The following is a 12,527-nucleotide window of genomic DNA, read 5'->3' as shown; positions in this document are numbered from 1 at the left end:
TCTCTCTCTCTCTCTCTCTCTCTCTCTCTCTCTCTCTCTCTCATTTTAAGGGAAAACTGCTTGGGTCCTTGGGTTACAGAGCAGCCCCTCAGCCCTAGGTGAAGTTTTGCTGAATTTCATGGGACAGTCCGGCACCAGCCTGGCTGTGTATGCTCTAGCAACCCCACCCCCAAACCTTGCTTTGAGTCACAGTACCAATCTTAGTTGGTAATTGTGTGTATTTGTTTATTAATTATGTTTTTGTCTCCCAACTAGATTAGAATAGTCTAGTCTAGTCAAGGAATAGTTTTGTGCATTTTTCTCCATTTTAACGCTTAAGAAACTGGTCACATATTGATTTTTTTTTTGTTTTTTTTTTCCCTACTAAACTGTAGGCCACATTAGTGAGTCTTTTTTGTTTGTTGAATGTATTACCAAATTCTTTACAAAGAATAGTGACCCAGTAAAGAATGCTGGAATTAAAACAACAGTAACAATTTTCTTTGATCTGAACTTTGTGAACTCTGATGGTAGCCTAATGTGGGAGTCTCAGGGAATTCCCCCTCCCTGGATCTTCTTTTTTCAACATGTCCTCAAGCTTCCTGTCCCCCATCTCTAAAAACAAACAAAGCACACATCTTTTGAATCATAGCCAAGTGCACAGGATAGGTATATATCCTATGAGCTCAGAGGGTTTGGATTTATATATTAGTTCCAGGAGGCTGAGGCAGAAGAATTGCCATCCGGTTTAGGGCCAACCCTGAGCTATGTTAGAAGTAAAATCTGAGTTCCATGGACCCAACCAATAGCATACAAAGAACACTCAAGCAATGCAAAAGTAATTCGGCATGGCAGCTTTTACTTTTGCAAAACATTGTGTTGCCTCATTCATGGAGCAAACACACCTGACCCAGAAGTTTGATGGCTTTTTTGTCTTTTTCTGTGTGTGTTTGATAGATTCTGTGCCTTTTCTCCATTGGCTTGGATCTGCCGTCACAATCTTTTGAGGTTGGCGGGTTTTAAAAGAGTTGGTACATAAGAAATGAAGAAGGGGAAAGGGTTGGAAGGTTAGGAGGAGAGGGGAAAGGAGGCAGCCACTCCAGGCCATTGGGCTCCAGGGATGCAGCGGGACTTTTGCATAAACAAAAGTTTTACAGAGTATGGGGGGCGATTAAAAGATTTTAATCCCTTGTCCTAAACCAAAGTTTTATTGGGTTTGACAGAAAAGACTGATATTTAATGTTTCTTACAGCTATAGAGTGAGACGTTTTTCTCAAACAAAACAAAACAAAAACAAATAGAAAAACAAAATAAATAAATAAATACTGTTTCCATCGCTTGCTAACTCAATAGTTTGACTCAGTTTCCTCATCTGAAAGGGTGAATAATATTGTATTTGCCTCATCAGGTTTATGAGAATTAAGTGAAACACATATAAAGGCAAGTCCTTGACCTGCACACGATGTGTATGTATGTCCTGTGTATAATTTGGCTGCCACATTGGTAGAAAGAGCAATGGGGTCAAGAGGGCACCAAACAACTTGGCAAACTATGGAGACTTTGCTTTGTTTTGTTTTGTCGAAATAGAGTCTCACTCTGTTGCTCAGGTTGACCTCAGACTGAAGCCCTCCCCCTACCTCAGCCTCCCTTATGCTGAGACTACAGATAGGAGCACCACATCTTCCTCAGAGACACCTGGAGATTCCTGGAATCTGGGAGGTAGAGGTAGAAGATAAGCGCCAATGGCTTCTGGAAAAATTTAAGGAAAATCCCTTGTTATTCAAAAGGTGGACTTTCCTCTTTCCCAATGAGCCAGCCTCAGTGAGAGAAGTCCTGAAGCAGGAACCCACCCAACATCATTGCATCACAGGGATCAGTGCCTGGTACACTCGGCTGCCTCAAGCAAGAGAAAGCTGTGGCTCTGGAAAGATGAGACACTACCTGGAGCAGGGTGGGCTGGGCGGGTGACATCCTGGCCTACTCCTCCAAACCATGGGCAGGGCTTCCCATCCAAAGGAAGCAGGGCCCATCACCTTATCCTCGGGTGGGGCTTCCTAAGGGGAGTGTCTAAGGGCAAATCATTGTTCTGAAGTTCCGATAAATTTTTGTAACCACCCTGTTGAGAACTCCTCCAAGAACAAAGGGAGATGTTTTGAAAACCCTTTGAGCCAAAGGCAATTAAGAGGAAGAGGAACTGGCCGAGTCTAGATTCTAAGGCTCTCCATACAAAGACCAGAATGAGGAAAAGAACGAAAACAGTGAGTGCAACACTACCTTCAACCCAAATCTGTGATCTAATAAAATGATCTCACAATGGGCCAATCGTCTGTCTATAAAAATGGGGTTGACAGAGTGTGTGCCCCAGGAAGAAACCTAGAGCAGGAGAGACACAAGAGGCTCTCACCTCTTTCTCTACTGCCTGTGAGACCTGGGCAGGTTCTTTCCCTCAGAACCACAAATCTCAAAGGCAGGACCCTCTGCTGTCGCCTGTGTTCTTTCCATAAGCCCAGCTACGTAAGTCATCAGTGGGGACCTCTACTGTCCTTTCTGTTTGTGGCTCAGTTCATGACAGCTGTCCCATGAGTATGACTTTATGATGTGGTGAGAACCATGCCCATGGAAAGCTGATGCAGAGGGTGAGGACTCATCAGGTGACCTTGCAGAGGAGCCCAGTGAGAGTGAGTTGATGCAGCCTCCAGTCCTTTTCTACTCCTGTTCAGTCTGGAATATTGCCCTACTTTGGTTTCTGTTGCTGTGATAAAACATCACTGAACACAGGTTGAGGAATGAAAGGGTTTATCTGGCTTATTCTTCCATGACACAGTCTACCATCAAGGGACACCAAGACTGTTTTGATAAGTCTTCTCTTTTCCATGGTTGGCTTGGGAATAGGTTCATATCATATTTTTGATCAGTGAGACTTTGAGATCACTTGGGGGTGGGGGGATGGTTTGAGAGAAGGCTTCTTCACTCCTATAAAGAGGTGAGGTAAGGAAAAGCAGAGCATAGTGGTGCATGTCTGGAATTCCAGCACTCAGGAGGCTGAGGCAGGAGGATTGCAAGTTCAAGGCCAGCCTGGACTGTATAGGAATCCCTACCTAAAAAGAAAAAAATAAAAATTTTTAAATGTAAGGAGTGAGAAACTCTTCTCTTTTCCTCCTTCTGGGCATTTTTTATGACTCATGGAACTGCTGTAACCATCTTGTGACCTTGGAGAAAATCCAAGAGAATTATAGAGTTCAACTGATGTGACTGGGTCACTAAATTAGCCATATCTAACGCCACCCTACTTTAGAACTTTTTGTTAAACAAGCCAATCAATCTTGTTTTTTAAGCCTCCACTCAAATAGTCTTTCTACTACCTACAACCCAAGCACCCTAAAAGACACCCACGGAGAGGAGCAGAGAAGCAGGTGCTCTACTGTTCCCATAGTTTACATGTCCTGGTCACCTCCTGACCCCTTTTCATGTTTATACTAACCGGTCTAAATGAAGTCACCCCATGTTTGAATCTAGAGTGTCCTAAGTTGCTGCCCTACCAGATCTCCTTCCCTGCTGCTTTCCGGTCTTTATTGGTCAGAGCTACAGTCTGTCTCCTTTGGTCCAAACACACAAAGCTGTTGTGTTCACAAGTTACTGTACTGAAGTCATTGTGGCTACCTGCTTCCTGCCCAAATCCCTCTCCCCACAGATCCCCTTGTGAGTCCCAGGCTTCTCCTGAGCTTGGCTTCCTCCTCTCAGCTGCTCTGCCCTATCAACTCTCTGGGACGCTGCTCTACCAGCAATCAACAGCAAAAGAGCTGTGCACCTTAGCAGAGTCCACCTGGAGTGGGCAGATACAAAAGTTCGTGCTCAGAAACTGCAACTTGGGCTCAGGGGCTTGCTCCTCTGACTTCAGCTAGGTGAGAAGATGCAGCGAAAGCAATAATAATTTAAAAAGTCCACAGCAGCTGATTTGTTTATGCCTCAGCGATCTTTCTAAAACTCTTCCTGATGGAGTATTTATAAGTATACCTCAGCTACAAGAAGACAGATCTCAATTCTCTAACTTCGGGGAAATGAAAACTTATTGTCTGCTGGGAGGAAGACTTTTTTTTTTTTTCCTGCAGGTTTGATCTGATATTTTAAACATGGAATAAAAATGGAATAGTACTGCTAGAAGTTGCGGGAAGGCTGTCAAGTGTTGTTTCTCTTTTCAGAGAAATTAGGACTAAGAATTGGAGTGATGGCAGTGTTAGAGTTCTCACCTGGCCTGAGTTCAATCTCTAGCACCAAGAAAAGAAAAAAGAATTTGAACATTAAAAGTGCAGTATAAGAGGAAACTGCTATTATTTTTTTTTGTAGAAAATTGATCTGCAGAGATTAAATTGATGTAGAAAACACAGGATTATCACCAGAGTTGGTCATTGTCACATGAGCTATTCATTCTCAAGGCACACAGAATGAACCAAATAATAAAATGGGCTTTTTCTGTGTGTTTGGCTGATGATTAAAAAATATCTAAGAGGGTAAAAAAAATCCATCTGGATTTTAGTGTCTTATTCCATGGAAAAGAAATAAGCAATAAGATGAAATGGAAGCTGGTTTCTGTGGATCAGAGGGGCAAAAGCAGCCCGTAACTTTTCAAAACAAGAAAAATGAGGGTATTTTGTTTAAACTATGAGACAGATGTCGAGAACATCGCCGGCAACTCTTGATGGGCGATGGGAAGTAGGGCTATAGAAACTGTGCCAGCGGCTCCACCTGGCCCAAGTTCATCCTGGCCAGTGCCAAGCACCAGCCAGCCCCTTCCACAAAGCTCTAGGAAGAGTCAGTGGTGGGAAAGGGCCAAGAGTGGCCCAAGTTGAAAGACAAATGGAGACAGGGTTCCTGATACACTCAGGGTATTATAGGAAGAGAAAACAACAAGACTGGGAAGGAGCCATCCCAGTCTTTTCCTGTAGCTTTTGGCTTTCTGGAAAAGTGAGGTGCTTGAGACCTGAGAGCTAGGGAGGGCTCCAAGGAGGAGGCCCAGGGAGGGAAAGTGCTGTGAGGGGAGCCCTAAGGAAAGCACATCGCTGGCTGAGGGAAAAGAGGCAGAACTTCCAGAGCCTAGCCTCTAGCAACTTCCAATAGGGCTCGGGCAGCAGAGCCCAATCCTGAGACTGTCAAAAGGAGACATTTAAAAAGGAAGGCAAAAAAAAGGGGAAAGGATCTCATCTCCATTTGGCTGACGTATTGGAAAAACAGGTACAGGCCCATATGAGCCAGGTTCCAAAGCATAGCTGTGGCTAAGAGGCTGTCCTCGTGAAGGACCATAACCTCACCTGCATGAGAGCCCTAAGCATTGCTTGAAAACCAGGAGACCAACCTCCAAGGGGATTCCCCTGGCCTCCCAAGGCATCTCTTGTAATGCCACCCTCCTCATGAAGGTGCCCACATCCCTGAAGTCCCTGAGCAGCCACAGCTCTAAAGAGGAAACTATTATTTAAAAATACTTTATTACTGCCGGGCATGGGGCACACACCTTTAATCCCAGCACTCGGGAGACAGGCAGGTGGACTTCTGTGAATTCAAGGCCAGCCTGGTCTACAAAGCGAGTTCCAGGCCAGCTGGGGCTATAGGGAAACCCTGTCTCAAAAAAGACAAAAAACAAAAACAAACAAAAAAAACTCTATTACTTTATGGATTCTGGATGTGTTAGTGATTCCAGCATTTGAAAGATAAAATTCAGAGAATCAAGAATTCAAGGTCATCCTCATCAGCATAGTGAGTTCAAGGCCAGCCTGAACTCCTTAAGACTGTGTCTCAATAAATAAAAAAATACTTCATGGAGATGGGCCTGGTGGCTCAGACCTGTACTTGGAGACTGAGGCAGGAGGATTGCTTCAAACTTGAAAACAGTTCAGTCTACATAGTGAGTTCAAGGCCAGCACAAGCTTTATAAATGAGTCCCCATTTCAAAGAGCAAAAAGGAGCCAGGCATGGGAAGTACATGCCTTTAATCACAGCACTCAGGAGGCAGAGGCAGGAGGATCTGAGTCTAGCTGGTCTATATAACAAGTTCCAGGCCAGTCTTGGCTCCACAGTAAGACCCTATATCCCCCAAAAATATTCTTTATTTAGAAATATAGTGTTTATCTGTGTGTGTATATGGGTGCACAATAGCATTCAAGTCTTGGGCCAAATTATTTAGATTCTTTGCTACACGGTATCAAAGGGGATTTCGCTCCTGTAACTAATAACAAAAATGCATCAGTCTGGAATATCTTTTAGAACTCCACATCTGAGCTGTTTGTTTGTGCAATTGTTCTAACTCATAGATCTTAGTGGAGTGGAAAGTCTTCTCCAGAGCTTGAACATGAAAGCAGATGTTGAAAATCAGCACCAGCATTCTAAAGCTGAAGGACTGACAAACGTTCCAGACCATCCTGCTGTCCCCTGGTGGCGCTATGCATTTACATTGTTGGGATGGCAGTCACCATTTTGGAAACTCAAGTGGCATTTTCAGATGGATAAGCACTCTCTGCAAAGAGCTGTCGGTTGCCTTGCATCTTTGAGTCCTCAACATGACAGGGTCTCCTCTTTGGTATTCAAATAAAATTGGCCTGTAACCCTATCATGTGCTGGTTAAGTGCCTTATCTGACTTAGCATGAGGTCTTCCAACTCCACATTTACAGAGGGTGCTACTGTGTGCATGGCCGCTCTCCTCGCTGCACCTCAGTATCTGAATGTGGGACCTCATTCATTTTCTACCAGACAATACCACACACAGCAACAGCACAAAACAGATCTCCACTGTATTTTGAGAATAAGTGACCAGGACCATCACGAGACAAACATTGATTTGTAAACATTCCTAGTCTCAAAAGTCCTTTTTATTATCCCCAGGGAATTTCTCTAATTCTTGTTCCAACTCTTTCAAGCTCTTTTCTAATCACACCTTTTCTTTCTCTCCTCCTGTGATGTGTGACCTACAGTTTATTTGTGTGTGTGTGTGTGTGTGTGTGTGTGTGTGTGTATACCAGTGAGTTTAACTGGGGTTACTTTGAATAGCATAGGTGAGAGGTTATTTTCAAGAGCACTGGCACCTTACCAGTGGCTACACCACTGAAGAAAAGTCTCCTTACCTCTACAACCATTAATTGTCTATGGATCTTCAGGGTTGAAAGGGTGGAGCCCCAGGAGCCCCTCTCTCCTCCATGGAAGAATGTTGATGGGCCCAAACTTTTGCAGGTCTTGTCTTGTGCAGGCAATCATGGCTGCTGCAAATTCCAGTGCCACAACCATCTAATGTCTGGAAGACAGCATTCCATAATGCTCCACTCCTTCCTTTGGTTGTTACATTACATTCTTTCATTCTCTGTGATGTTCCCTTAGCCTTGAAGGGTGATAGAGATGTCCTATTTAGGGCTGAACACTGAGCAATCACTTATTCTGACTATTTTAACCAGTTATGAGTCTTTACAGTAACTGTGGCCCACTGCAAAAAAAGCTTCTTTGGCTAAAGTTGATAGCAGCACAAATTTACAGGCATAAATACAAACATGTAGAAGGTAGTTTGATCAGTCCATCAAGTTCATTTAGCAAAAATATACCAGCAGCTTCCCTGATAGGGCCTATAACCTCTCCTCCCCAACCCCCAAAGCCGTGGGCTTTTTGACCAGGTTTATAGCACCAGATGTAAATTCCTTCCTGTAAAGCAAGTCTCAAAACCAATCAGAAAGTGGTTGGTTACCCCCCTGACACACACACAATAGTCATACCACTATTACGCAGTGGGGACCCACATTTTAAAAAATATTTAATTTTTTTATATGTATGAATGTATTGCTATGTGTGTACGTGCACATGTGTCATGCAATGCCCACAGAGGTCAGAAGAGGGCATCGGATCCCCTGAAACTGGAATTACGCATGGTTGTTAGCCACCATGTGGGTGCTGGGAACCAACCCAGGGCCTTCTGCAAGAGCAACCAGTGCTCTTAACTGCTGAGCCATCTCTCCAGGCCCATGGAGACCTACATTTTCATAACCAAAAGAACCATAAAGTTGCTTTTAAGAAATTGCACATCTAGCTCTTAAAATAATATTTCTATTCTAATAGTTTATTGTCATTACTAACAACATTTTAAAGACTAAAATAATATGTCCATTTTCTCACACTGGACATAAAATGATAGACCACATAATTCAAAGTGCTTTCTTGGTTGCAGGCTAAACATTTAAGAACACTAATAAAAGCAGGTCACTATGGCACATGCTTTTAATCACCGTGCTCAGGAAGCAGAGGCAGACATATCTCTGTGAGATCGAGGCCAGCCTGGTCTACATAGTAAGTTCTAGTTAGATGGGGCTGCTGGGAGACCTTGTCCAAAAAACAAACAAACAAAAAGGTCTCCTTTTTCATTATTATGACCATAATTTTTGTTATATACAATATTGTTCACAATACTCCTTAAAATAGAATGATTGATAGAGATGAGAATCAATATTTGTAAATGTATCTTTTATGCTACAAGTATAATTATATTTGCATAAAGATTAAAACAAAAGATCAATTCTAGACAGTCACTGTAGTATGCTCCTGCAGTCCTGACTTCTCAGGAAGGCAAGAGGACTGTTCGAGACTAAAAGTTCTCAGCCAGCCTGGACTAACATAGGTCAGTTTAAACAAAAGTTCATATTTCTAATTTTTTTTTTTTTTTTTTTTTTTTTTTTTTTTTGAAGCAGGATCTCCCTGTAGGCCCAGCTGTCCTGTCCCAAGTGCTGGGACTACAGGCATGCGCCACCAGCAGGCCTAATTTTTATTTTAATTGCATCTGTTATCTATTGTTTCAGTAATGCTATTTCACAATTGCCCCCAAACTCATACATATGTAATTGGCCTGGAGGTTAACTGATCTGGACTTGAGGACTCCAAGATAAGATTGGATTCAAGTCTGATCCACCTTGATTCTCATTTCCTGGGACATTCTCCCAGCACAGCAGAAGCTTCTCACCATCCAGCCCACTTCAGCCGTTTGTGTAGTGGCTATTTGCATCCCATTGTCCAAAGCCCACAGAGTGATAAGAAGGAAACTTCACCCCTAGAGACAGAAGAAGGGAATGAATATTAGCAGAAAATATGTTACTAATGAACTAAACATTATCTCCTTACCCAGCACATCACAGGTCTTGAGTAACCCATTGTGTATGTACCTTTTATAAAATGAGGCTCCTGAAGATCCAGATAGAAAATGAGGAAACAGGACCAATGATAATATTTCACAACTTAATTAATTTTATGAGTTTGAAGTATTGAAAATATTATGTAAATTCAAGTAACTGTTGGTGTTTTACCCTTGAGTATTCAGTTGATCCTTAGAAGAAATCTCATTTATTTAAAAAAAAAAAATTTATTATTTTTATTTTATGTGTATGCATGTATTGCCTGCATTTCAGTAAAGTGCACCCGTGTCGTGCAATGCCTGTGAGGACAGAAAAGACTGTCTGATCCCCTGGAACTGGAGTTACATCCCCTGGAACTGGGGTTAAGAACAGTTGTTAGCTGCCATGTGGCTGTTGGGATTCAAACCCAGGTCTTCTGCAAGAACAGTCAGTGTTCTTATCTGCTGAGCTATCTCTCTAGCCTATTACTTCTTTTTAACTATGCATGGAAGCAGGGCATGGTGCCCCACACCCTTTGTCTCAGCACTCATGAGGCAGAGGCAGGCCGATCTCTGTGAGTTCAAGGCCAGGTTGGTCTACAGAGCAAGTTCCAGGCCAGCTGGGGCTACAGAAGAGACCCTGTCTCAAAAAGACCAAATAAAATATAAAATAATAAATGAAATGAAATAATAAAATAATAAAATAAATAAAATATCCATGGAACGTTTATGTAAGCAGTCACATTCTGCGTAACCTTCAGACTGGAGATTAAACTCAGTTGGCAGAGTGCTAGCCTAGCATGCATGGATGAGCCTTATAAACTGGGTATGATGGCACACTCCTGTAATCCCAGCATCCTAGAGATGAAGGCAGGAGAATCTGAAGTTCAAAGTCATCAATTTCAAAACAGAATAAATCTGTCTCACTGCCTATTTAGTAAAATAAAGCTTTACTGAAACCCAGCTGTACCCATTTGTTTATTTAATATAATTTATTTATTTGTGTGTATGCATGTATGTGTGCAAGTGCCTATGGGTACATGAATGTGGAGGCCCCAAGAGAGCATTGGGCATTCCTCTTCCGTCACCCTCCACCTATTCCTTTGAGGCAGGGTCTCTCCCCGAACCTGGGGCTCCCCTTTTTTCTTGGCTAGGCTAGAAGCCAGAAAACCCCAACAATCCTCCTGTTTCTGCCTCTTTGGTACAGGGCTTACAGGCATGAGTGGGATGCCTGGCTTGCTTTGTAGGTGTGGGGATCTGAACTTAGGTTCTTATTATTGCACAAGCACTCATAACTGCTGAGCCATCTCTCCAGCCCCATTGTTTGTGTCTTTATGTGTCTCTGGATATCTTTACTCTGTAAAAGCACTTTGAGAAAAAAATGCAAGAGAATAGCAGAAAAACAAAGACGAGGAAGCCTAAAATATTTACTATGTACAAACAGAAAAGTTTGCACGTCCTGAGTTAGCATCATGTGAGACAGATTTTTCTCTGTTGTACTGCTGGAAACTGAACCCAGGGCCTTGACACATGATAGGCAAATACTCTAGCACTGAGTTGTATCCCAGGCCTGACAGTTGAAACTTTTTTTTAAAGAGATTTAAAAAAAATTATTGAATTTTTGTGTATTTCATACAGAATGTCTTGATCACTTTTATACCCCCTTCCCTATTGGCGCCTGCCCATAGCCCCCCACTGGAGTTCATACATTCTGTCATTTGTGGTGAGGCCTATCATGTCAAGTCAATGTCCCCAGACATCCCTCAGTTCAAGTTCATCCACTGGGGTCAAGGTAGCTTATCTAGAGTCTCTCCCTTTAAGAAGACCAGCTCTTCCTCACCCAATAGTAATCAGCTCCCCAATAATTCTCAACTAAGATTGGGACCTGCTGTCCATTTCCACAGCTCTGTGCTTGATTTTTGTCTGCTTGAGTTTGCATGGGTCTTGTGCATGCTGACACCATTACTATAGGTTTGTATGAGAAGGGTCCCAGGAGCTTGTATTTCATACGGTTATGCCCCTTTCCCTGGCTCTTACAATCTTTCCACTCAGTTTAAACTTTAATTTGGGTTATTCACACAGGCCTCAGTTGAATATTGTTCTTGAGCTAAGGAAAATCATTTGTTAAGGAAGACAACAATGTAAAAAAATATAGAGGATAGTATTTTGAGACAAGGTCTCATGTAAGAAGATAATTTTAACCTTGTTTTAAAAAATCTTTTTGGGGCCTAGAGAGATAGCTAGCAGTTAGGAGTGCTTACTGCTCTTGCAGAGAACTGGAGTTGGGTTCCACATGAGGTAGCTCATAACTGTCTATAACTCCAGTTCCAGGGGATCAGATGCTGCCTTCTGGCCTCCAAAGGCACCCACATACATGTGCCATATAGTCACACAGACATACACACATTCACATAAATAAAAATAAATCCTTTTTTAAAAACTTTTTGAGGGGCTGAAAAGATGGCTTAGCAGTTAAGGGCACTGGCTGCTCTTCAAGAGGACCTGGGTTCAGTTCCCAGCACCCACATGGCAGCTAACAACCATACATACTTCTAGTTCCAGGCACTCCAATGCCCTCTTCTGACTTCTATGGGCACTGTACAACACAGGTGCACTCATATACATGCAGGTAATACACTCATGCACATAAAATAAAAATAATAAATAGCCGGGCATGGTGGCGCACACCTTTAATCTCAGCACTCGAGACGCCGAGGCAGGCGATCTCTGTGAGTTTAAGGCCAGCCTGGTCTACATAGTGAGTTCCAGGACAGCTGGGGCTACAGGGTGACCCTGTCTCACAAAGACCAAAATAATAATAATAATAATAAATAAAATATTTTAAAAAATATTTTAATACTTTAGTTTATAAACACTGATTTTCAAATAGGCAGTTGTTAGATCACTTATAAAATTTGTATGGACTGGGGATGTGGCTGAGTGATAAAGCCCTCACTCAGTAGTATGAAGCTCCAGGTTAGATCAACAGCTCTAAAATTAAAAAGGGTTTGTTTTTAAGGAAGTTATATTTCCTTATTGAGGCAGTCCTAAGAAATTCCAAGAATTAATTTATTAGCCTTTAAGGAAATGACTTTACTTGTAATCACTCAACTGATTTAAATACATACTTATCATTTCCTCAAACTTTTGCTAAAATGGGCCATTCCAGCCCTATCTGTAAACATGGTTGCATCTGGAGTAGTTTAGCTTTACTATGTTGTGCTCATGGGTGTTAGCACTAGATTTCTTCTTTGAGATTGGAAAGAACAAAACTTTGACTTTCTTTTTACTGTTTTCTTTAGAATTTCTTTTTTTATTGAATTTTTCTGATTTTCATACAATATAGTTGGATGGTAGTTGGTCTGCTTCCCTTGCCCCACTGGCCCCTGCTCAATTTAATAAAATCTCATACATATATAG

General features: G+C 42.2%; 1 protein-coding gene across 1 annotated transcript in view; it reads left to right on the top strand.

The window, feature by feature from the left end:
• The window catches only part of LOC103751248 (A-kinase anchor protein 2), a 389,311-nt gene that overhangs the window by 205,996 nt on the left and 170,788 nt on the right, over window positions 1–12,527 (top strand).

This window comes from Nannospalax galili, unplaced genomic scaffold (genome assembly GCF_000622305.1).
Source record: "Nannospalax galili isolate Female #2095 unplaced genomic scaffold, S.galili_v1.0 scaffold666, whole genome shotgun sequence".
NCBI classification, from domain to species: Eukaryota; Metazoa; Chordata; class Mammalia; order Rodentia; family Spalacidae; genus Nannospalax; species Nannospalax galili.
This window is presented reverse-complemented; position numbering and strand designations above follow the sequence as displayed.